Source organism: Balaenoptera ricei, chromosome 2 (assembly GCF_028023285.1).
Source record: "Balaenoptera ricei isolate mBalRic1 chromosome 2, mBalRic1.hap2, whole genome shotgun sequence".
In the NCBI taxonomy this organism is placed as follows: Eukaryota; Metazoa; Chordata; class Mammalia; order Artiodactyla; family Balaenopteridae; genus Balaenoptera; species Balaenoptera ricei.
Genome location: NC_082640.1, coordinates 150,441,888 through 150,468,321, shown reverse-complemented (window position 1 = coordinate 150,468,321; position 26,434 = coordinate 150,441,888). Strand labels below are relative to the sequence as shown.

The window sequence follows — 26,434 nt, the reverse complement described above, 5'->3', positions numbered from 1 at the left end:
CTCCATCCATGTTGTCGCAAATGCAAGATTTCATTCTTTTATATGGCTAAATAATATTCCATTGTGTGTGTACATATGTGTATTTATTTTCTTTATCCATTCATCCATTGATGGGCTTTTAGGTTGCTTCATGTCTTAACTATTATCAGTAATGCTACAATGAACATGGGGGTGCAGATACCTTTTCAAGTTAGTGTTTTTGCCTTCTTCGGGTAAATACCCAGAAGTAAAATTGCTGGATCATACAGTAATCCTTTTTAAAATTCTTGAGCAACTAACATACTGTTTTCTATAGTGGCTACACCAATTTACAGTGCCACCAACAGTGTACAGGATTCCCTTTTCTGCATATCTTTATTTGTCTTTTTGATAATAGCCATTCTAACAGGTGTGAGACGATATCTCATTGTGCTTTTGATTTGCATTTCCCTGATGATTAGTGATTTAGTTTATTTTTAAAAAGAAGTAAAACGTTACAGAAGCATCTTTTCATCATTGCCCTATTCCCATCTCCTCTAATGGTTTGCAGAGGCAATTGTTATGAGTCCTTCCAGTCCATTGTTTACTTTTACGCACATATTTGTATATCCATAACCACTGTACAATATTTTATGTGTTCTTTTAAATATACATCAATGGTATCATTCAACAATTGCTTTTCTTTGATTCAGCATTATGTTTTTGAGATATATCCCTGTTTATAATTTATAGATCTAATTCATTTGTTATCTAATGTATAGTATTTCATTATATAATTATACCACAATTTATTTATTCCTCTAGAAGGGACAGTTAAATTATCAATATGGTTCATTAAAAAATGTTTTAGTTTCACAGTAAAATTGAGCAAAAAGTATAGAGGGTTCTCACATTCCCCCACCTCTCCTCTCCCCAAACCTTACATAGCCTCTACCACCATCAACATCCTGCACCTGTGCAGTGCATTTGTTACAATAGCTGAACCAACACTGATGCATCATTATTAATCAAAACCCATAGTTTACATTAGAGTTCACTCTTTGTGTTGTATACTCTATGGGCTTGACAAATATATAATGATGTGTATCCACAATTATAGCATCATACAAAATAATTTCAATGCCCTAAAAATCCCCTTGCTCTACCTATGCCTCCCTCCTTCCCCCTAAGGCCCTGGCAACCACTGATCTTTTCACTGTCTCCACAGTTTTGCCCTTTCCAGAATGTCATATGGTTGGAATCATACAGTAATAGCCTTTTCAGATTGGCTTCTTTCACATATTAATATGCAATTTTATATTAAAATAACATGCTTTGATGTACAACACAAAGAGTGAGCCCTAATGTAAACTATGGATTTTAGTTAATAATAATGTATCAATGTTGGCTCCTCAATTGTAACAAATATCACACTAATGCAAAAATTAATAGGGGGGGTTGGGGAGGGGATTAGGGGGCATATCTTTATTTTTCCCCCAGTTTTTCTGTAAACCTAAACTTACTCAAAAAAATATCTCAAGGTAAAAAAAAAAAATAGACTTACAAAACTTAACTCAAAGTGGATAAATTAAGAGCTAAAATTATAAAATTCTTGGAAGGAAACATAGGAATAAATCTTTGTGACTTTGGATTAGGCAATGATTTCTTATATATGACACCAAAAGCACAAACAATAAAAGAAAAAATAGATAAAATGGACTTCATCAAAATCAAAAACTTTTGTGCCTCAAAGGATACCATCAAAAAAGGAAACAGACAATCCACAGAATGGGACGAAAATATCTGATAAGGGTCTAGTATCTAGAATATATAGAGATCTCTTCCAACTTAATAACAAAAGATTAATGACTCAATTTTTAAAATAGGCAAAGGATTTGAATGACCTTTCTCCAAAAAAAATATACAAGTGACCAAGAAGCATATGAAAAGATGCTCAACATCCTTTGTCATTAGAGAACTGCAAATCAAAACCACAATGCGATATCACTTCACACACTAGGATGACTATGATAAAAAAGACGAACAATAACAAGTGTTGGTGAGGATATGGAGAAATTGGAATTCTCAAACATTGCTGATGGGAATGTAAAATAGTGCAGTGTCTTTGGAAAACAGTTTGGCACTTCCTCAAAATATAAGCAGAGTAATTATATGACCCCGCAATTTCACTCTTAGGTATTTACCCAAGAGAATTAAAAATATATGTCCAGGGCTTCCCTGGTGGCGCAGTGGTTGAGAATCTGCCTGCCAATGCACGGGACACGGGTTCGAGCCCTGGTCTGGGAAGATCCCACGTGCCGCGGAGCAACTAAGCCCGTGAGCCACAGCTACTGAGCCTGCGCGTCTGGAGCTTGTGCTCTGCAACGAGAGAGGCCGCGATAGTGAGAGGCCCGCACACCGCGATGAAGAGTGGCCCCTGCTTGCCGCAACTAGAGAAAGCCCTCGCACAAAAAAAAAAGACCCAACACAGCCAAAAATAAATAAATAAATTTAAAAAATAAATAAAAAATAAAAACTAAAATGAAAAATAAAAAGTTCTATAAAAACCTTTGTGACAATTTCCTTGTGGAATTATGCAAGAGTTTCTCTTGGGTACATATCCAAAGTGGAAGTACTGGGTTGTGAATTATGCACATTTATAATTTTAGTAGCTACAAACAAATTGCTCTCCAAAGCAATAGTACCAATTACAATCCCAATAACAGTACTTTTTTGCTTCACATCATTGCCAACATATCCTATTTTATGCTTTTTAGTTTTCGCTAATATATGAGTATGAAATGGTATCTTGTTGCTTTTATTTGCGTTTCTACTCCTCAGTGCAATTGAATGCTTTTCCCTCTATGACCATTCGAGTTTCCTTTTGTGGTTTGCCTACTCCAGTGTTTTACCCATTTTTCTACTGGATTGCCTTTAAAAAATTGATTTGTAGGAATTCTTTAATCTTTATCTGCATCACTTATTGAGCCTTGTTTGTTATATCTTTTGCAGTATGGAGTTTTTTTCTAGTTTAAGATAGTAAACTTATTAACCTTTTGCTTTATGGCTTATGCTTTTTTTTTTTTTTTTGGCTACGCTGAGTGGCTTGTGGGATCTTAGTTCCCCAACCAGGGATTAAACCCGGGCCCTCGGCAGTGAAAGTGCTGAGTCCTAACCATTGGACCGCCAGGGAATTCCTGGCTTATGCTTTTTAAGTTTTATTTATGAAAGCTTTCCCTACCTTGTAGCCAGAGGATATTTCCCCATGTTCTCTTCTAGTATTTATAGAATTTGTGTCCCCCACTCCCATCTGTATATAGTTACTCCATCTGGCTTTTACTACCTACTTCTTTGACTTAAACTTCATCCCAGTCACAATGGCCTTTTTCTCTAAGTCAAGCATCACAGCCTTTGCCATTGCCATCTCTCCCTATGTCTTCATATGCATGGCTTCCCCTCATCATCATTCAGATCTCAGCTTAAATAGCACCTCTTCAATGAAGCTTTCCTTGGTCATCTTATCTAATGGGCCCCCATCTCCTACATGTTTTTCTTTATCACATTATCCTGTTGTATTTTTTTCATAGCACTGAAATTAAGTTGTTTATTTGTTTGCTTGTTATATTCTTTCCCCACTAGCCTGGAAGCTCCATGAGGGCAGGAACTATATCTATCATGTTCTCTGCATTATTCCCAGCACCAACTCAATAAATGACTGAATAGAGCCTATGAATGACTGAATAGATCTACCTTATTATTTTACGGTGCTGCATGGTATAATTACATAAATCTACCAGAGTTTACCTAATGATTACTATATTAATGGACTTTCAGATTGCTGCTAATTTTTTGCTATAACAATGCTACTCTAAAGATTCTTGTATGTGTCTTTATTATTATTATTATTATTTTGTAATTGCATGTGACTGCAAATAGGCAGGGAGCCAACAGAGATGAATAAGACTATATCCTGTCCTCTTTCCTAACAGCATTTCTATTTCCTTTTTCCACAGAGATTTAAAGAGCCCTCATACCCAAAGTAATTTTGAAACATAAAGCAAGTTTGTTTCTTTTAATAGCTAGATCCAAAGAGAAAGTTTTTGCTTTATCATCAAGAATGTATTCTCTGTCCCAGTCTAGTTAGATCTGAAATTCTCTTATGTCTCAGAAATCACCATGGGATTGTAAGAAGATAGATAGAAGACCCTTAAAATTACCTCTACAAATAATTTTAAGTTTGATCTTTCATCATCATCATCTTATTCATCTCTGTTGGCTCCCTGCCTGTACATGTCTTCAGCAAGTAATACTAGAATGTTTAAAAGTCCAGTACCGAACATTTTGTAACTATCATTTTTAATGGATATTTATTGCTATTTGTATTCCCTTTATATTTAATAGCTGTTGGTATACTGACATATATCAAAAATGTATAATTTATTTTAAGAAAATTAGTACTTAAAATCTGCTTCTGGAGGGAGTCTTTACAACACATGTTTCACCTCAAGGACAAAAACCGATCAACTAAGAGTGTTTAAGGGCTGTGTTGTGAAGAATTATTCAAATTCTGTCGATAGGAGTGCTACAAGCAATTAATGATGTCTGCCAAGGGCAAGAGAAAGGGGGTGGAAGATAAGAAGTCAATGAAAAGGACCCTAAAATCCAGACTGAAAGGATGGAAAGAGTTCCCAGAAGAACAAAGAGATCAATAGTGTCAAATGCTAGTGGAAGGATTCAGGATAAGGGTAGAGAAAAGCCATGGGTTTCTTGTTTAACTTTAAAGAGAGCAAATTCAATAATATATGTGGTAGGATTAGTAGTCAGATTATAATGAGTTAGAGGGGGAACAAAAGAATTGGGGAATGAGGCAGTAAGTATTTTCTGAAGTTTATAAATTTGTGAAATTAGTAGGTACTACACGCTAGAGCTAATTTTATTATATACAGTTTTAAATCTACATTAAATCTAAGAGTAGACTGCGTATGAATCGGAAAGAATGTAAAACCTAAAGCTCAGAATATCCATCAAATGACTTTGTAGCACCTGATCTTAAGCAATAAATTTCAGTACCTTTAATCTAGCTTTTATCTCACATTTGTCAAACAAAGAGAAAACATCAGGGAACCACATCTAGGGGATTAGCTAAACTACCTGGAGCAGTGATTCTCAGTGTGCATTTCCCTGACCGCCAGCGTCAGCATCACCTGGGAACTTGTTAGAAATGCACATTCCCAGGCCCCGTCTAGGACTTACTGAATCAAAAAAGATTTGGAGCCTGGAACCAGCAATGTTTTTAACAAGCCCAACAGGTAATTTGGATGCACACTTGAGTTATTATATTGTAACATATTATAATGGTACTTTCTTATTAAATAAGCCACATAGTTATTAAGTTACTAATCTACTTGGTGGGCTTGGCCTAGATGCTATACTGCCAAACCCTTTCAAGGCCTCAGAGCCAACTGAAAGTCTTTTAAGGGTATTGTGGTCTATTGGCCAGTTGTGATATATTAAGAAACCTCAGAGCTGGAGGAAAAATGATTACTCACATTGGGCACCAGCGATCCCACAAGTGAGAGAAGCTCCTCTCCTTAAGTCCCTGGGGCTTGAACTCAGAAGTCTCAGGTACCCAGAGCCAATTCCTGACACATCAAAACTACATACAGTCATTTTTGACATATTTGTCTGTGAAGAACATAACTATTTGTTGAATTTTTGCCTCACTACCCATTTGTAACATATGCCTTGCAAAAATTCTTCCTCCCCTTTTTTACAAGTTTATTTGTACATCTATTACATTGCTGTATTACATATAATATTACATAATAATATATTGTACTGCATTTCAAAATAATCAGATCCTTTAAAAAGATCCCTTCATCTAGAAAGTGTGCTTCTCCTACTGAGTTCTCCTTTCAGCCTTGCAATTATTGAAGGTCTTTACCTAAAGAAATTAAAAGCTCGTTTCTTTGTATAATGTCAACCCAGTGTCAGAAAATAGACTATCTAGCCAGTATTTACAGGCATAGTGTTGACTCTGCTGAACCTGTGCTCACTACCCAAGGCCCTCTCTTACTTTCCCTGACTCTGGTTTGGTCCTAGTTACTTCCATTGGTCAGTCTGTGCTATGGGCATGAGGCTTGAAGTGGCATCCTCACATCTGCCAGTGCTGTGTATGCCAGGGAAGGTCTAAGACAGAACCCCACCATTGAGATCAATAATTGTGTGATTCATATTTGTAAAACTGAGAACATTTATTTTCAGTGTTTTTTTTAAATAAAAATTGAAAATGCCCTTTACTAATCAACATTTTATTTATAGTGAAAATTATAGTATGGGTTTAATGGATATCTACATCATCAGATTCAAAGCATTTTTTAACAATAACCTTAAGAGTGACATCTTTGTTTCTCCTTCTGAACTTTGTCCTTAATTTATCTTGTAACTATATGAATGTCTAGACAATCTGTGCTTCAGAATTATCATGTAACCTTGAAATGATTGATAGTGATTATGATTGTTTTAAGTTCATGTATTCAACATATTTACAATTCATTAAAAAATTTTCCAAATTGTTTTGAATTCATTGCTACCAATCAAATGCAGGTGCATTATTTTCCTCTCTTTATTAAATCCACATTTCAATTAGTACAATGAAAAATCACACATCACTGTTTATTAATAATCATGCAATAGCATAAACTACCATGTTTCAAATACCTTCTAAACATTTATCAACATTTAAATTGACAGTATTTTGTTGAAAAACTGTCAATATAAAAATAATTTCTCCTGCCTCAAAAATAATAATCCTTATAAATTGTGGTTTGGTTTGAAAGAAAAGAGGAAGAACGTTTATGAAAGTTCCTATAAAAATACATCTAGTACATTCAATAATGTGTATTTAATAAACTCAGTTTCTTCTAGAGTAAGTTGAACTGAAATTTCTGACTATTGCCCTAAATTTATGCAGATTATCAAATCAGCATTTTATTTTCTGCTATGCAAACTTTCCTTAAAATCCCAAATTTGAAATACTGCACTTAAAGACATTTCTATTGCAAGGAGAAAAAAAACCCCATAAGTTAGTACCATAATAATTATAAAAGTGTAAAACAGCTGCAAGAAACCCATACCTCTCATGCTATTGGAGTCCTTAACAGATGACAAAGAATGAAGACTTCCCAATTGTTAATAATTTAACTACCAGTTCAAACTATAAAAGGCTAATATGTATTATTACCAGATTGGAAATGAGTCTTTGTTGCCAGACTTACATAGCTCTTCCTCTCCACTATGTTCAAAGGAGAGCAAGATGGTGATTTCCAATATTACATACCTACTAATGTATCATTAATAATATTGGTGGGACCTTAACCTACATATGCTACATTTTTCAAGGTTCTCAATATACAAATGTTTCAAATAAGTGTTCAATACAAATTCTGGTGATATAGGTTGGCATTTCTTTAAAAGATTCTATTTCTGTATGTGGTATTTCAAGAATAGTATTCACAATATTTTTATCTTATGAAGAGAGTGTTCCCTCGAGAATCAACATTTATATTTCAAAATTTAGAAATATGTATAACCACAGAAGAGTGGAACAGTAGTTGTGTTTTCAAGAGAAAGAACTTCTCTATTTCTTGTAGCTATTCAAAGCATATATTGGAGTTTTGCAAAATCAGGAAGTAACATTAACAACTTACTTTCGCTGTCTTTGATAGAGAAATAGTGATAAAGTGTATTGTTTTATAGCTAAACGTCAGTTAAAAAGAAATTGACCTGAATGCTTTGAGATGAACTATTTAATTTTTTAAAAATTAGTTGTTTAAAAGAAAGCCCTTTTTAATGAAAGTCTTTGAAAATTTACAAATAAATTACTCCCATAACTTTGTAACTACAATTTAATTCTCCTTTAACAATGGAGAGCCTAATTTTCTCCTACAGTCAATATCTGGAAGAACAAATTTTCATGTGCTATTGCAGTCTGTATAGAGACCCTGTTCTTAGAGCTTAGAGGCTGCTTTTTTCTAGAAGGGGGATTGCAGCAAAGATTTCTGAATGGGTACATGACATTTTATTTTTTATAAATTTATTTATTTATTTATTGGCTGCATTGGGTCTTCGTTGGTACGCGTGGTCTTTCTCCAGTTGCGGCGAACGGGGGCTACTCTTCGTTGCCGTGTGCGGGCTTCTCATTGCATGGCTTCTCTCGTTGCGGAGCATGGGCTCTAAGCGCACAGGCTTCAGTAGTTGTGGCTCGCGGGCTCTAGAGTGCAGGCTCAGTAGTTGTGGCGCACAGGCTTAACTGCCCCGGGGCATGTGGAATCTTCCCGGACCAGAGCTCGAACCCATGTCCCCTGCATTGGCAGGCAGATTCTTAACCACTGCGCCACCAGGGAAGCCTGGTACATGACATTTTAATGTAGCTATTTTATGCGGCCATTTCGGTCCATTGATATTTTTTAAAGTTTATCACAAGTTAATAAAACTTGCTCATAGTTACATAAAAAATTAAAATATAACTGAGATATAAAGGGGAGAACAAAAGTCTTCCTTTTACTCCTCAGAAGTAACCACTGTTGACCCTGTAGACTCTTTTAAAATGTATACACTAGCATAAAAATCCCTTTGAAAGTTAAATAAAAATGAGCTATATATATGGTTCCGTACATTTAAAAATTGTATGAAGGATCTACCTAATTTTAATGGCTGCATATTATTGTATTCTTGTAGCATAGTTTAACCAGTATTCTATTTATAAATTTAAGATATTGCTAGGTTTTTAAAAATTACAGTGATACAGAGTCTATCCTTGTATATACATTTTAATGCATTTATGCAAAGTAACTGACAAGTCAAAGTTTTTGTGGATTTTATTATTGATAGATGTCAAATTGCCCTCCAGATAGGTTATATCAATTTATAGCACCACTAATGGTATATGAAAGTACCTGCTTCCCTATTCACTTTTTAGTGTATACACTTCTGTGCTGTTTCAAGGTTTTTTGTTTTATCATGAATGCAAATCACCTTTTCAAAGTTCATAATTTTTCTAAAGTGGTGAGATAATTTAAATTCAGTCTTTTTCTTTTATGGCTATCCTATTTTTCCAAAACTATTGTTGAATCAGCCATCTTTTACTCAATATTCTGAAATATCATCTTTATCATACACTAAATTCCCATATAAATATTAGTCTTTTTCTGGATTCTTTATTCAGCTTCGTTGATTTGTTTATCTGGTTGCAAAGTTTCAAGTACTGTAGCTATATAAGTTTAAAATTCTTATAAGACTAATTAATCCTCCATAAATGCTCTTTTTTAAAAAAGTTTTTTTCCATCTATTCTCATATTTCTAGAAGAATTTTTTTGGCCAGTCAGATTTTTTTTATTGTGGTAAAATATACATAAAATTCAGCATTTTTACCATTTTTAAGTGTACAGTTGTGCACATTCACACTGTTGTGCAACTATCACCACCACTCATCCCCAGAATCTAGATGAATTCTAATAACACTTTGTCAAGTTCCAAAACATAATGCTGTTGATATTCTGATTGTTGTTATATTCAGTGTAGAGACTTACATAGAAATAACACTTTTACATTATTAAGTGTTTCTAACCAAGCACAATATATGTCTTTCCATCTCATTCATTCATCACTAACTTAAGAAATATCTGTTGAGTGCCTATTATACCGAGAACTCTGCTAGGCACTGGAGATATAAATGTAACTAAAGTAATGTATCTGTTATCATAGATTTTATGAAATCCAGTAGGGGAAATAGAGATTAAGCAAACAATTGTACATATAAACATAAAATTGTGAAGCTTTAAGGGAGAGATACATGCTGGGCCTATATTAAGTGATTTGATCTAACCTTGGGGGTCTGGGCAGTCTTCCCTGAAGAAGTGACAACCAAGCTCACTCAAATTCTACTCAAATCTACTCAAATCGTCTTCAGTATCCTCCAATTGGCTTCATACAGGCCCAGAACATTTCTTAGGTTTTTCCCTGAGTATACAATCTTTGAAATAGTATATGGGATCTTTTATTCATTTTATTTTCTAACTGGGTCTTTTCTCTTTATGGGACAGTGATTGAACTTTGTATTAAATTTGTAAACAGCTGCCTTTAGGATTTTTAAACTGTTTTTGAGGGAACTCATTCTCTTATTCTTGTACATTTTCCCTCAGCCAGTAAGACAGGAATGTCTGCCAAAACTTGCATTCTTTGGGAAATTTTAGGGAGATGCTGCTTTCTCCACCTCTGTGAATGCAAGAGGGATTTATCTATTTGGTGAAATGGTGACAATATGACATCTGTATTGAGCAGAATTAATGTGTGAAAGGTGGCCCATCTCTCTTGGCTCTTGATAGTCAACAAGTAAGGCAGACCCCAATCCACTCTGCAGCAGGCTGGTTCACATGTTTGCTCTCTTGACATAGCTCTCCTGTTATAGGAAGGATGCTTGAGTTCCACACACTACGTTACTTCATGTAAAATTGTTTGGCCAAGAAAAAATTGGAAATTATATTTTTATCCTTATATCTTGGATTTTCACCTATTTCAGAATGAAATTAAAATATTTAATTATATCAGCTTGGAGAGTTTGATTAAAGAGCATTCTGTCAATGAAGTACTTACTATTCACTAGACCAGTGGTCACCAAGCTTTGTTGATTGCACATTATCACAAAAAAATTTTTAAGCATCTATCCCTAAACTTTACTTAATAAATTACCCACATGTACTATAATAATGTTCTTTGTATTATAAAATATACATGGAATCAAAATTGTTAAAGGATGAGATTTCTAAAATAATTTTTACTTATTAATGATTCTCAAATGTTTTGCTCTCAGCAATAATAATAATTATTATAATTTCATTATGTTTTAAAATCTTGGTTTAACATTTTGGACATAAAGTTTCTTGAAAGTCTGATTCTACGTTCAATTTATTTCACTTCTCGGTTTTAATGTCTATAATGTATGAAAAACATACTTCAAAAAGGTACTAAGGTTCAAAGGGAAGTGGTGCAAAATCAGGATACTCAGTTTTTATCATCTATATCCTAATTATGGAAATTTCTGTTGAAAATTCCACTAGAAAAGTGGAAGTTTTTGTTGAAATTCCACTAGAAATCTTCCCTAATGTCAATCAGATGGTGTATATTTATATCTAACATATGGATTAAATATCTACTGTAACTCTTCATTGGAAAACTTTCAAACAAGTTTGACAATTCTGTTTCCCAATTTCAGCAGACTTGATTTTTTATAGATGACAAAACATCATTTTCAGCAATAAAATCACAGAATGATAGAAACATTTCCAAACGTGTTTTCAAATTGTACTTGCTTTTTTTTAAAAAAAATATGATAGCTACTCCGTGAATCACCTTTTTTTTTTAAATAAAAAATTATATTTATTTAATTTATTTATTTGGCTGCGTCGGGTCTTTGTTGCAGCACGTGGGCTCTTACATGCGGCGTGTGGGCTTCTCTCTAGTTGTGATGTGCGGATTTTCTCTCTCTAGTTGTGGTGTGCAGGCTCCAGGGTGTGTGGGCTCTGTAGTTGTGGCACACAGGCTCTCTCTCTTTAAGTTACCCGAGCTCAGTAGTTGTGGCGTGCGGGCTTAGTTGCCCCGTGTGATGTGGGATCTTAGTTCCCCGACTAGGGATCAAACCCAGGTCTCCTGCATTGGAAGGCAGATTCTTTACCACTGGACCACCAGGGAAGTCCCTGTACTTGCTTTTGATAAACAATTACTTTTCCATTCATTGTTAAAAGGTCGCTATTACCTTGAAGGAACAGATAAAGTGTTCCTTTTTTCTGTTCCCCAAAATATCTGCCAACATTGCATTTGCAGAGAGCCACTTGTCAGCACAGGAAATCTGAAACACTTTCTTTTTTGTAAAGGGAAAATGTGAAACTCATCTTCACTTTGGCAGCTCTTTTAAGTACTCTGCCACAAAATATCAGTAAACCTCTCTCTGTTGTATAAAAAAATTTTATGCCCATTCTACGGATAATTAAAAAGTATTGTAAAGAGTCTACACTAAAATTTTAAAGTCTTGTTTCTATTAAAATAGATGATATTCTGTAGAATTTCATACAGTCTGGCTCCAACTTTCCTGTCATTGTAACTTACCAATGAAGAATCCAGTGATTTGATTTCATGTGTTATTAGCACTGTAACCATGTTCCAGAGAATTCATTTATTCTAGTGAAACCAGTTGCTCCACTAAAAAAAAATCAGTTTTGTTTTCCCATGCAAAATTGTTTTTATTAGCAAAGTCATTTATTACTGAAAACATAACCTCTCTGGGATATCTTTCTTTTAATGGCTCAAGAAAAATAGTTCTTCCTGTACTTCATTCTTAACTCACAATTTAACAAATACCATAAGCTGAAACAGATGAGAAACACACGTTCATCCAAATGAATAGGAACCTCCCACACTGCATAATTTGTTTTAATACTTGTCTCTTCAACTTTGCACAGTATTTTCTATGCATATTCCCTTTAGAATGTTACCTAAAGAATGTATTTTAGTTTGTCTCTTTTTAAAAATTCTTTATTTTAGCTATTTTAACTGTTGCAGGAAAGAAATATTTCCCCAGTGGCGTATGAATTGATTTTTTTTTTTAGTTATTGCTATTTTTGTTTTCTTTTGTCTTTCACTTTTAAGAAACCTCAGAAGTAAGAAATCTTAGAATTCTAAACATTTATCACTTAGTTTAGTGAAACTGTATAAAGTGTTGCATGTCACATAATTTTAAATATTGCTCAGGGCTTCCCTGGTGGCGCAGTGGTTGAGAGTCTGCCTGCTAATGCAGGGGACACGGGTTCGCGCCCTGGTCTGGGAGGATCCCACATGCCGTGGAGCGGCTGGGCCCGTGAGCCACAACTGCTGAGCCTGCGCATCTGGAGCCTGTGCTCCGCAGCAAGAGAGGCCGCGATAGTGAGAGGCCCGCGCACCGCGATGAAGAGCGGTCCCCGCACCGCAATGAAGAGTGGCCCCCGCTTGCCGCAACTAGAGAAAGCCCTAGCACAGAAACGAAGACCCAACATAGCAATCAATCAATCAATAAATAAATCTTTAAAAAAAAAAATAAATAAATAAATAAATAAATAAATAAATAAATATTGCTCAAAAGATTGTTAAAATTTAGCTTCATATTCTGGATGCATAGATTTTAAATACCTTGCTAATAGTGTTTTTATAGTATTATTAGCTAATACCTCAATCCATTATAGTCACTAAGGCAAGATTCATTTGCTGGAAAAGTATATAGAAATCCATATTTCAAATAGTCTTCTTTTTGGTTTTTAGCTGACTTGTTAGATCTCATTACACTGTCATTTTTATCACACATTTTGGCTAAGAAGAGATTGTCCTGAAAGTAGGAAAAATCTAGTTCTGCCATTTGGTTGTTGCTTTTGCTTTTATTATTGGTCTTTTCAATTCTTGTCTTCTTTGCGTGACTGTTTTAACATCAGATGTGTATTACCTTAGGTCAGGTTCTCAAGAAGCAGAGTCTGAGATGAGGATTCTTGTGCCAGTGATTTTTGGAGAAAGTGAGTGATGTCAGATGAAACCTGTAAGGCAGTGCAGGAAACAGAACAGGGTAGGAGAAGGGGCTAGGCAAAGACGCGGGTTCAGCTGAAGTTTATCCTCAGTCTGATCCTACAAGGAGCTCTGGAGTATGGATGGCACCATGGAGTTGTGTGTGTCACCTCCAAGAAAGGAGGCAAGCCTTTTATACCCCTTTATCATTCAGTCATTGGGTTGGGTGAGAGGGTGGTGGTAGCGTATAACCTCCCTGATTAGGTAGCTCCCATCATTTAAGAGCAATTCTCCCAAGCAGAAGGATACATCTATGAGCTGTTAGCAGCCAAGAGTCACAACATATGAGGAATGGGTGCAATGACCAGTAAGGAGGATCTTGGCAGTTTAGTTTACATAGTCTCCATCAAAACTTCTCAGAATACTTTTTTTTCTTCCTTTATCATCATAGCAAACATGTACCTGGCAAGTGTCAAGCTCTGGACTAGACAGTGGTGACAAAAGTAAAGTCAAACACAGTCCCTGTCCTTCTCAGGAATGTATTCAAGAGGGGAGACTGACATGACCATAATAAATACTATGTTCTATGCATAATATGCATGTAATCCTCAACACAACCCTATTATGTCAGTTGCCTTACTTTCTCGTCTAAGAAATGAAGCAAGTAGAAGCTAAATGGATATGTCGCCTGCTCTGTCACACATCCAGGAAGTGCTAGAGTCTTCTCAACTCCAGAGCTGGAGCTTTTAGTTATTATCTTATGATGCTTCCTGAGTGAAACAGAATCAGAGCATAAAGCACAAAGTGATTGGGGAGCAAGGAAGAAAAAGCCTTTGTTTCTGAGAGGAGAGGTTGGGTAGGAACCGTAAGAGAAGGTTTCATGATGTCCTTCCATATGGCCACAAAGAGCCCAAACACACAGAGGAGCATGACCAGGGGCATGGAGCTATGCGTGAAGGACAAACTTGGGCAACTTGTTGCTCCCTCTTTTGGATTCTCATAAAATAGGTCACTGTCTATACTTTCATTTACGAGTCAAACTCACTGAAGTGAGTTTACTTTTTATGCATCTGTTTCTGCCATTAGGCAGTGCAGTGAGGAGGGGGAAGGTATCTTATTCATCTTTTTATACCCACTTGCTCACGTAGTTGCTCAACACATGTTCTTAAAGGAATGAGTGACTGGTGTGCAGGATGTGTGAGGCTGGGGAGAGACGGCTGATAAATGAGATCAGAAGGTAGGGGGAGGCCTGGTTTTAAAAAGCATGCTGTGAAGATTTAAGGCTTATTTGTAGGCAAAGGGGAGCAGGGAAGCTAGAAAGGTTTTTTGTTAATAGTACTTGCATTTTTCCAAAGTAATACAAGTCTATAGTTTTAAAAAGACATCATATTGCCATAAAAAAGAATGAAATACTGTCATTTGCAGCAACGTGGATGGACCGAGAGATTATCATACTAAGTGAAGTAAGTCAGACAGAGAAAGACAAATATCATATGATATCACTTATATGTGGAATCTAAAAAAATGATATGAATGAACTTATTTACAAAACAGAAATATACACACAGACATAGAAAACAAACTTATGGTTACCAAAGGGAAAAGGGGGGGAGGGATAAATTAGGAATTTGGGATTAACAGATATACACTACTATATATAAAATTTGTATATAAACAACAAGGACCAACTGTATAGCACAGAGAACTATACTGAATATCCTGTAATAACCTATAATGGAAAAGAATCTGAAAAAGAATATATATATGTATGTATGTATATATATCACTTTGCTGTACACCTGAAACATCATAAATCAACTATACTTCAATTTTTTTAAAAAAGGCATAGTACTAAAAGGCTTACAATTATAAGAGTAGTTCTCTGCTCTACTCCCAGTCCTGTTCACCAGGTAACTGTCCTCAATTCTTCTGTTTACTCAAATTTACAGCCATTTTTTTTTTTTTTTAAACATTGATGAGATGAGATCTTCTGCATCCTTTTTCTTTCTCATCCTAAGACTTTTCTTTTTTTTTTGGCTGTGTTGGGTCTTCGTTTCTGTGCGAGGGCTTTCTGTAGTTGTGGCAAGCAGGGGCCACTCTTCATCGCGGTGCATGGGCCTCTCACTATCGCGGCCTCTCTTGTTGTGGAGCACAGGCTCCAGACGCGCAGGCTCACTAGTTGTGGCTCATGGGCCCAGTTGCTCCGCAGCATGTGGGATCTTCCCAGACCAGGGCTCGAACCCATGTCCCCTGCATTGGCAGGCAGATTCTCAACCACTGTGCCACCAGGGAAGCCCAACAGCCATATTTCTAATCAGTATTCTTAAAGGGTTATTTTTTATTAATTTTTAGATATTGACTTCCCAGCATGGTGGATGAGGACATCATTCTGCCATGGCCCACCCCCTCATTATTGTGGATGCCCTTCAGATCTTCTCTGTAGGTGTCACAATAACGTGCCTTAGTGTGGGTTCACATTCACTGTTTTGGGGACACAGTGCAGATGCATGTCCTTCTGTTCTAGGACACATTTTTGTATTATTTCTTTGATAAATGCCTCTCCTCCATTTCCTCTCTTCTCTCTTTCTGTACCTCATATTAACTGCACCTCCTGAATTGATTCTTTCTTTAAAAAATTTTTTTCTTCTATTTTCTACCTCTTTGCTTTTTATTCTATTTTCTGTGAGATGTTTTTTAGATTCCAAGAGCTCTTTCTTGTTAACTAACATTTAGATTCCAAGAGCTCTTTCTTGTTAACTAATATATATAACTAATATATAATATATATATCTTGTTAACTAATATGTATATATAAAATGTATATCAAGCTCTTTCTTGTTAACTGATATATAATTAGATATTATACATAATTACATATATAATTAGTATATGTCAGTTAATAAGAAAGATTATATATTACATATGTTATACAACATATACATACATACACATATCTGTTATTCTTTTATGGATGCAAACTTATTTTTATGAGTATAATAATAATTATTTTAAAGTTTTTCCCTACATTGACCCTGTTTTCTCCAGGTCCTCTTTGTTTTATGTTAGATCTTTGGCTGTCTGTTCATTTTTAGAGGTGAGGATCTGTGGGACAGGAAAGGGGAACTGGGATTCCAATGACAGACTTTTGGTCCTAGGTCTAAAGCCATCTTGTGGGGTTGGTGCCTATAAGCACTGAGCCTCTGAGGGGTTCTTCAGAGCTAATTACCTGGCTTTTCATTAACATTTACATATTTTGTTCCTTAAATGGTTACTTCCTCCACCCTGCTAAATCAATTACCATCTTCTACTCAATTTCCATCTTCTAAAAATCCATTAAAATCTCTTTTCTTCCCTCTTGTTTGCTTGGTCCTTCTGGATTATTAACTTTTTTTCATTCCTTTATGATAATTTTAGAAAATAGGAGGAAGTAGAGAGAAACTGTTGTTACTCTACCTTTTAAAACCAAAAATCCACAGAAGGTTTAAGCAGGAGAGTCAAGGATTTGCTCTGTCTCTCTACAAGGTAAAGCACTGGTGACTTTATGGAGAAGAGGCTGAAGGAGGGAGAAAGTAGAGGCAAAGCTGGTTTAAAGCTATTGCAAAGTCCAAGCAAACAGTAAAGACGGTCTGAGTTAGGAAGGTAGCAGTGGGGAAAGCAGGGGTACGTGAGAATGTTTTTTTCTTCTTCCAGATGCTATAATTTGTGACTGAATGAAAAGGGTTAAGTTGAGGGTCAAAAATTATGTAAAGGGCTTTCGTGTATGTGGTTGGCTAGGATAAGGAAGCCACAGAGAGGGGCAACACTGAAGGTGCAGACAAATTTTTGTGGGACTTTGGGGACATTACATTTAGGAGGAGGCAGAGGGACTGAAGGAGGACTAGGATGAAGGAAAATCAGAAGCCAATGGTATTTCACAAGATGCAGGGGTCAACATTTTCAAATGTAGGTAGGTCCTGTCAGACAAAGTAGAGAAAACCCTTGGATTTGGCAATTAAGAGTTGATTTGTGACCTCTGAGAGAAGTTTTCATGGAAGCCTAGAGATGAAAGCTATATTCTAGCCAATCGAAGAATGAGGGTGAGATGATGAAATAGAGGCAGCAGATAAGATATAGAAAATGGAATAAATCAATGGGTTCTCAGGGTCACAGGAAAGGTTTTTATAGAATGGAACAGACTTACATATGTGTAGGAAGAAGGAAAAGGTAGAACTGAGGAAAAGGTTGAAAATAAAGTGAGGACACAATTGATGATTCAAGGCCTCAGAGGACATGTGATTAAGTGCATGGGCAGACATCAGCCTCAGAAAGAAGGGCACCCCTGAGGTTCCTAGGATTTCCTTCTTGCAACCTCTGCTCCCCTTAAAACACACACAGAATACACCCACCTACAAAATTGTCTTGTACTCGGATCTGTCTCTATCATACCAGTTCAGTCTATAGGAAACAATTTGTCGTTGTAATATATATCCCAAAATATGAATTATTCAGTCCAGGACAACACAAAGGAGGCACTATCAGAAGAGTCTAAGGTTGTCTTTGGCACTCCTAGTTCTTGTTCCCACTGAAGTCTCCCCATCAGTGTGTGGTAAACAGATCTCCCATGCTCTCTGGTTATCCAACAGATAACTTTGTATAAAATATCCACACACACACACCTCCCAAAGACTCTATACTTCTCAGGAAGAATACAGAGTTAATACACAGCTATTTTATAACTCTCCACCCTCTTAGCTTGCTTTATTTTTCTTCATAGGAGCAGGGCTGATTTTCAGCCAATTTACTTTAGCAGGGCTACATCAATTGTTATAATATTGAGATACGCTACTTCTATGCTGGCAAGCAGATAGCTGCTGCCCCACATCCTGAGTGCATCCCCTGTTCTTGCTATCCTAGCATCTCCCAGACTTTCCCATGATCTGGCAACTAAAGGCATAACACCAGTCACAACTAGTCTAAGGCCGGCCCATGTTCTGAGGGGTTAGGGTGGGAGTAGGAAGGGGTATGTGGGAACATAGTTACAAGCGAAAGCTTAAATACTAACACATTATTGGGAAGTTCAATGTCAAGGAAGTTGGAGTGAGCAGGAAAGGGAAGTGAGGCAGGGAAGGAAGGGAGCAAATACAGAGGAGTACAAGGGAATATGAACCCATACCAAGTATCACAAAGCTGGCCATACCAATGTTAAATATTTGAATATTCCACCCTGCATAGTACTTGTCATTAGCTGAAATTATATTATATACTTTTTAAATATACATTATATTTATATTTCTAGTGTCTTCCCACTAGAAAGTATGCTGCATGAAGGCAGGAACTTTGTTTTGTTTAACATTGTAATTCCAGGATGTAAAATATACTGAGTACATAACAGGTGATAGATAATATTTGTTGAATGAATGAATCAACTCATATTAAGGAGAAACATTTTCTAAATAAAGCACATTTTATGTAAATTACTGGCCATAATACATGTAGTACTTTATATTATTTTTGCAGAGCGGTTTCCATTTCTCATTTTTTATTCTCCAGCTTCCTAATCATGCCCAGAGGCCTTCTTGTACATAAGAAATGACCATATGGTAACCATTTCATGTTACAGTCATCTACCTCTGGTTCCACCATCTATCTACTCAAAGACCTGGTAAAACTTTGAAGTCCTTGCTTTCCCTTATCTTAGTCCACCAAATAGGTAGTCAAGGCATCTACAAGGGAAAAGAGGGAGATTTGTTTTCTCCTGCACAGAGCATTCTCTCAAGGGTGGGGGACAAAGGTTACAATTTAGCTCACTTAGACTTGGTATTTATGACTTCGCTCTTTGAAACAGTTCTCTTTCCTTCACTGCTCATGCTGCTCTAACTAGTACTCAAATATGTTTTTTGAAATATACATTTTCTTAGTGTGGAAGTTTTATAGGAAAAATTATTACATGCTACAAGTTTAAGTGGGAAATGATTATCAAAAGTAGTCAGTTTTATAGTACACCCAACAACTACCATGTTTAGATTTTCAATTTGGGAATTTAAGGGTAAGAAAATGTTAATTAATTAGATTAATATATTCATGACTGAGACAATCTACTTAATGTTCCTTTCCTCTTCTAACCTTTCACTTCATCAGCCTAAGAGCAATCATCTGTAATCATTTATAATCATCTGATTACAAACTTATTCAAGCTGCTGACTCTCACTGTGACCCTATATTTTATCTCCATCATCCCAACGTATTTTTTTAAAATTTTCTTTTATTTATTTATTTTTCTATACACAACGTATTTCTCTAAATGAAAGAAAACATGGTTTCGTTGCAATGTGATATTATTATTTCTCAGATATCAAGATGCTGGCAATCATGATCAGATTCATCTTTATAATGCTCGGCACGACTTAGGATATTGTGTCATCTGGCAAGGAAATTTATTTAATATAATGCTTAGAAAATTAAATCCAACCTCCTACTAAATATTTTTCTAGAATAGAGGTGAGAGAGAATCAAACAATATGTAAATCCAAAAAGATGTAGACAATAAGTGGGGATACCAGTGGTATTTGAGTCTGGGGGCTAAAAGTTCCAGAAATCCTACAAAAGAAAACAGGAAGGTTTCATATTTCTTTTATAGCTCAGATGAATAGTTTTGTATTATACCATCATATAGATCAACTGGAGATCACATGAAAAAAGAAAAACCCTAAGGATATGAGATTAGTCAACGAGTGTATTTCACATAAGTTCGTATCAATTATCTTATTACTGGGCTCTACTCTACTTTGCCTATAACTTTGATCTACTTCATTTAAACTTCTTAGATTCCACTTCCTGGCTGTTGTACACTCCTAGTGCTATCATTAAAGTTTTTTTCTTTTTTCAAGGATAATTTTCAACAACTAAAGGGCTCAGCAAACATCTTGTTTTTGGTCATCCTTCCTATAATCTCTCAGAGCAAGTGGTGAAAGTAGACCAAATCTTGGAATCTGAACCAATAGTTCCTGAACGTCTGCACTGTGGCATGCACTGTGCTGGGCACTTTATTTACACTGTGTTAATCTTCATAACCCCATTGAGAGGACTATATGGTCACCTGATGAGTAATTTGAGGTTTAGAGAGATTAAACAGCTTGCTCAAAATCACACACCTAGTTTTGAGTAATAGTCCTTATTAAAATATCTGCCTATTGTAGTTACATTTGGGGGGAAAAGTCCTTATTTAGAGTTATAAAGAGTACTATTTACAAATGAAATGATGCTGGGATTTTCTTATAAAAAATCAGATAGGAGATGTGGTGGGAATGTGGGTGAGAACATAGATATAAGTAAGTTTAGCCATCAGTTAAAGTTGGGTGATAGGGTCATATACATAAGGGTTCATGATTTTTTTTTCTGCTTTTGTATACGATGGAACTTTTCCACACTGAACAGATTTTAAAAGTAAGTAAACTGGAAAGTAGAATTACGATAAAAAAGAAAGTGTAAATGTGTAGTAGTGTTCATCTTAGCAATTCAATAACTCTTTCAGCTATATCCTTTTAGAGCTGATCTTGAGGAAGGACCCTGGATCAATTTCACATGCATGGGTAAATGGGCACTTTCATAACTTATTTAATAAAAAAGTGATGGGAATTCCCTGGTGGTACAGTGGTTAGGACTGGGCGCTTTCACTGCCAGGGCCCGGGTTCAATCCCTGGTCAGGCAACTAAGACCCCACAAGCCACGCAGCACCGCCGAAAAAGAAAAAAAGAAAAAAATGAATTTTCATAGCAATTATTAAGATCTTAAGCTGCTCCTATTGATCCTAACCACACCTCTCTCTTTAAAATAAACTATGGTCCTAATTCTTAATTAAATAGAAGACCCAAAGACCAGTTTGTCAGATAGCCTGGTCTTTCTTCTCCTCTTGACTCCATTTAGTGTGCTATTTTACTGTTTGTTCATTCTTTTTAACTTCAAAGTGGCAGGAAGAGAACAAACAGCTTAATGCAGTTGATTCCCCACTTTTGAGCAGCCCTATGGAGAGGTTTTCTGGAGGTAGGTAGTGTTTTCGATCAACATAATTATCAGTTTCAGTACTAGCTCTGCCTCTTCCTCAACTTTCAGCTGTCTAAATTAAAAGGGGTAATAGGAAAGTCCATCTTAAAACTGAAGTAGTTAAAATACCACCACTATCTTGAAAAAATTTTGGCATGGTGACTGGTATAAACCAGCTGGCACCTGTTACAGGATGTTTTAGCCACCACTCCACCTTCTGGCTTCAAGGGCAGTGTTGCTGACATTTTCAAAAGCTTTAGAGCTGGTAGCTTACCAGCAAGTACTCCTCATAGAGTAGAGGCCGGCTTGCCTACAAGTGGGCCTTATTTACTGGGAAACCTCTGTGATTGAAGAGTTGGGCAAAGTATTCCTGGTGCTAAAGAATGGAGCCAAAGACTTCAAATGTAGGCTGTCAGGCCAAGATCTCAAGGACTAGCCGGCCAAAAGAGATAGGGAGTTAGAGAGGTAGGCTGGAATAGAGTTTGAAGGTAGAGCTGTTCCTTTTAGATGTATTTTACCAGAGAGTGGAAAATGTAATTGGTTTGTACATCCTATATGCTTATACTAACCCACTCCCCCCAAATACAAGACACAGTTTCAAACATGGTTCTTTGGAATGAGTTCCAAGCCTGAAACTGGACTCTCAAACGAATGATCTGAAGTTCTTCATCTATGTGTTGCTGTGAAGGTATTTTGTAGATGTAATTAATGTTCATAATCAGTAGACTTTAAATAAAGATTATCCTGGATAACCTGGGTAGGCCTGATTCAATCAGTGGAAGGGCCTTAAGAGCAGAACTGAGGTACTCAGAAGAAATTCTGCCTGTGGATTGCAACTTCAGCTCATGCCTGAGAGTTCCAGCCTGCCTCTCCTGACACCCTGCTCTACAGATTTCAGACTTATCCCCTAGCCAGCCCCTACAACTGTGTAAGTCAATTCCTCGCAAAAAATTCCTTAATATATGTCTCCTACTGATTCTGTTTCTCTGGTTGAGCCCTGGTATAGTGATTGAGCCTGAGTATTTCCAAGCAGTTATTACGTGTAATTCAGACTTCATATTTTAACAATAGCAAATACAAATATTTTTATGTATATATAGGAGTAAGAGTATGTGTGGGCTGTATATATATGTGTGCTCTTTTGACTAGGCTTGACCTTCAGCTCCCGTGTCCTTCCTTGTAGTGTTTAAGAATCCTGTAGCAAGAATCCTGCTAAGGCAGCTTAACCAGAATCACCCTCCCTCAATATCTGATTGAGTGCCTCATCCTTCATTATCCCCCAGTTGATGTCTGATTACACCCACCTACTTTCAGTAAGAATACTGTTGAGTGATGTAGCAATAATCCCCCCATGCCTGATGTTTCTTCATAGTAATTTTCCATCCACTGACCCCCCTATCCCCTACTCCTTGGCTATAAATTCCCACTTTTCCTGTTGTATTCAGAGTTGAGTCCAATCTCTCTCCGTTATTACAAAACCCTACCACAGTAGCCCCCGTTGAATAAAGTCTGCCTAACCATCTTAAAAAGTGTCATGAATAATCTTTTCTTTAACACCTCCACACCTTTTTTGATCACATATTTCTCAATAATTTTTTTAACCATTCATATATATATAAACATATATACATACATATGGTTAGATTTCAAAGTTTATACTTTTATTATCATGTTCACTATTTTTAAAAATACAGATATAAAAAGAAAAAGAAAAATGTTGATATTAAAAAGTAAATATTACAAACAGGGATTGTACTATTCTCTTCCTGTATCTCAAAAGTCATCTTGCATTTATCTCACCTTGAGGTCATTCCTTAAACTTTCCCAACAGATGGTGTACCAAGGTGATTCCTGGGTTCACATCTTAAAAAGCAGTTATGGTGCCTGTTGCAATTTCTACTTTTAAATTCTCAGTTAAACAAAAAATAACTACTAAAGTTTTTTTCTCTTTAAAATGGAACACTTTGAGAGTGACCAAAAGTGAGCACTTAGACAGTTAATACAGATCAGCCAAATGTGTCTAGGAGTCAGTCACTCAGTTGATTTATCACTCTGCTGAACCCTGCTAACGACAGTAGCAGTCTTGATACCTGCAGTTTTTAATGGTTTTTATTCTTAGTCAAACGAATTTAATTAACATCCCAAATGGACCACTGATTTAAAATAGGAGTCAAAAGGAAAATTCTTTCAAAATGTTAGTTAATGGAAAGCATTAGAACTAATAAATCTGCATTTTTGTCTCAGGGTGATTTTCGTATCCATATATGTCACTTAGTACATCATATCAAATATTTAAAGGAGAAATATAGTGGTGATTACACCCAATTTGGCTATTTATTGAGAATTATAAAAAAGTTATGTTTCTCATGTTTCATTTGCAAATAAAACCTGAAACCCTCTCTCATCATCTACAAACAAGACACAAAAAATTATTAAAATAATTTGATTTTTTTAAACATAAAAGCAGTTATTCCAACCATCAGTCAAAAAAGCGGTTTCTGCTTGGCTTAAATCCTCTAAAAGTGTACTTAATTTTTAGTCCAGCAACAAGCCCTTTTCTTACATATATGAAAGTTTGTATTACATATTAAATAGAAAAAAATTTGTTGGAAGGAAAAATTCCACTCAGGAAGTTTTGGTATTTATACATTGATTTTTACTTTTGCTAAACACAAAGTGATGAAATATTACTAAATGTGCTCACAGAAGTGAAAGGAGTTCATGATTCAATAAAGGCAGGGAAATTCTGCCTTAAACTAACATGTTTCCAATAAGACTGAAAATGGACGTGATAATACAATCTCGAATAATATACAATGTGCGTGCCTCCTGAAACTGGTCACGTTTGACATTTTAATTACAGCACTATTTTTGTCAAGACAGAAGCCAGTTCTGCTTCATGTCGTATCAACACTTGATTTATATAAGCAGCGACAAAACAGTATAGATAGCTGTTAAGTTTAGGGCACTTTTCAAATATCCTCGAATGGACACTAATATGCAAATCAAAGACCATTTTGTTGTAAAGGCAAAAAGCCAAGACTTAGTATCCGCTTAGTACGTTAATTACGAACATCTAGCAGAGAGCCAGGCACAGTAGTGGAATGTTTGAAACACTAGCATTTATCTTTACAAACATACATGAAGTCTTTCCAGTTTTCCTAAGTGTCCTTTGGCTTTAATGGTGCTGATAAATGAAAGGATAACAAAGCACAACGGAACACATGAAAACCACAATAAATGTCAGCGGTTGTTAGCAACGAAGAGCTCAGCGACAACCACATTTAAAGCCATAGGATCTTTGCGCCCGGTACTACAAATCCCAGGGTTCCCTGGGGGTGGAGGCGGAGTTACATTCAAATTGACAGCTTTTTTAGCCAATGACACAGCCAAGCAAAAACCGCGAGAAGGCCTGATTCTTCCACATTACAACGCTGAAATCATACGAGTTCTGAGCGTATGTGGGTGTTTCAGGGCCCGATTCGAACTACTAAGTATTTCTCACACGCAGTTACTATCTGGTCAACATAGCAATTCCCTACCCGAGTCTGGCTCTGCGGGAGTTCTGGCCTCTAAACGCTGAAAGGAACTCACGTCACCCTATGTCGACGGAAGGACCCCTTCGTCCGAGGAAGAGGCGGAACTCGTTTTATTCTTGCCCTTTATTGGCCACGCAGCAAGGAGACCTAAGCTTTCAACACAAACGATAAGTCATTAAAACTTCCGCTAACGTAACGTAAAGGGCAGTGCTGTGCAGCGCTATACGGAAGCTGGGTCTACGCAGGCGCAGATATCTTGCATTCGTCCAATCCGGAGAGAGACCACCCCCTGGCGCTTCTTCGCTCTCCCGCCCAACCTCTTTCCCTTCCCCTGGGCTATGGCCCGCCTCTCTGCTGCTGACCAATACTCCGCATCCTCCTTTGTGCGTTTATCCAATCAGAGAGGTGGAGGGTGGAGTTCCGGTCGACCGGTCCGCGCAGAGGCTGTGCTGCGAGTTCTCTCCTGCAGCAGGTTTGGGCTCTCCGATGAGGTATATTTCCAAGACCTGCGTTGGGCAGGTTCCTGGGATGGGCAGCTCTCTAGACGGGCAACGACAGTGCCGGTTGACTGTAGAAAGCCGAAGCCGCTGAGCCTGTAGCACGAGGAGCAGAGGGAAATGGGGAGGAGCTGGGAGGAGAGAACCACGTGTTGGGGCTTCTGGTGCAGTTGTCGGAGCCCCTGGGTCATGCCCATGCTGTCCCTGCCCCACGGACCTTCCAAGGGTTAGGTTGGTGTCGCCGAAGCCGCCCCCAGCACTTCTCTGGGTTATTCTTGGGTAAAAATAAAGCGCCTATTCGTCAAGTGTTCAAGGAGAGGTAGCCAGGACCTATTTTTCCCCTACCCTCATTCCCTTCCCTCGCATTCTTAAATTACGCACCTCCTGGGTTGGTTAATTTTCGGGGTCAGAAAGCAGATTTTCCTTTGGGAAGAGACGTGCTGGAGTGTATAGTACGAACTCTGAGACTAGCTACTATGATAAGCACTTTACGTGTATTATCTCATTTAATCCATACAGCAACATCTAAAGGGTTAGGTACTGTTAACGGTTCTCATTTTCATGCGAAGAAACAGATATGTTAAGTTACTCGTCCACGTGTTCTCTTCAGCTTTTCTCTGACCACTTAATTGAGTGTGACATTCGGCTTCCATGCACGTAAAATTTAAATATGGTATTGCTTGTAAAATGTTGGTCTTGTTTTCCTTCCTAACTTGAAGTTATTTTAGAAGTTAATACAACATACGTAGAAGTAAATCAATTGATGTTATCGAGGTAAAATGATCTAGTAGAAACACATCAGAGTAGGAGCCATTTACTAACCTTTGGGCAAGTCACCTG

General features: G+C 36.8%; 1 protein-coding gene and 1 long non-coding RNA gene across 6 annotated transcripts in view; one reads left to right on the top strand and one right to left on the bottom strand.

Moving 5' to 3' along the window:
• The window catches only part of LOC132360666 (uncharacterized), a 45,370-nt gene extending 20,126 nt beyond the window's left edge, over positions 1-25,244 (bottom strand). The window contains exon 1 of the long non-coding RNA XR_009501154.1: positions 25,101-25,244. This is a non-coding gene — a long non-coding RNA (uncharacterized LOC132360666). The remainder of the gene's footprint in view (positions 1-25,100) is intronic.
• Positions 25,245-25,506: 262 nt separating this feature from the next.
• WDR89 (WD repeat domain 89) overlaps positions 25,507-26,434 on the top strand; it is a 35,314-nt gene continuing 34,386 nt past the window's right edge. For 4 of the 5 annotated variants that reach the window (XR_009501153.1, XR_009501151.1, XR_009501152.1 and 1 more), the window contains exon 1: positions 25,507-25,588. The gene's annotated coding sequence lies outside the window, so the exon portion shown is untranslated. The remainder of the gene's footprint in view (positions 25,589-26,434) is intronic. The other variant, XM_059915746.1, reaches the window with a different exon arrangement.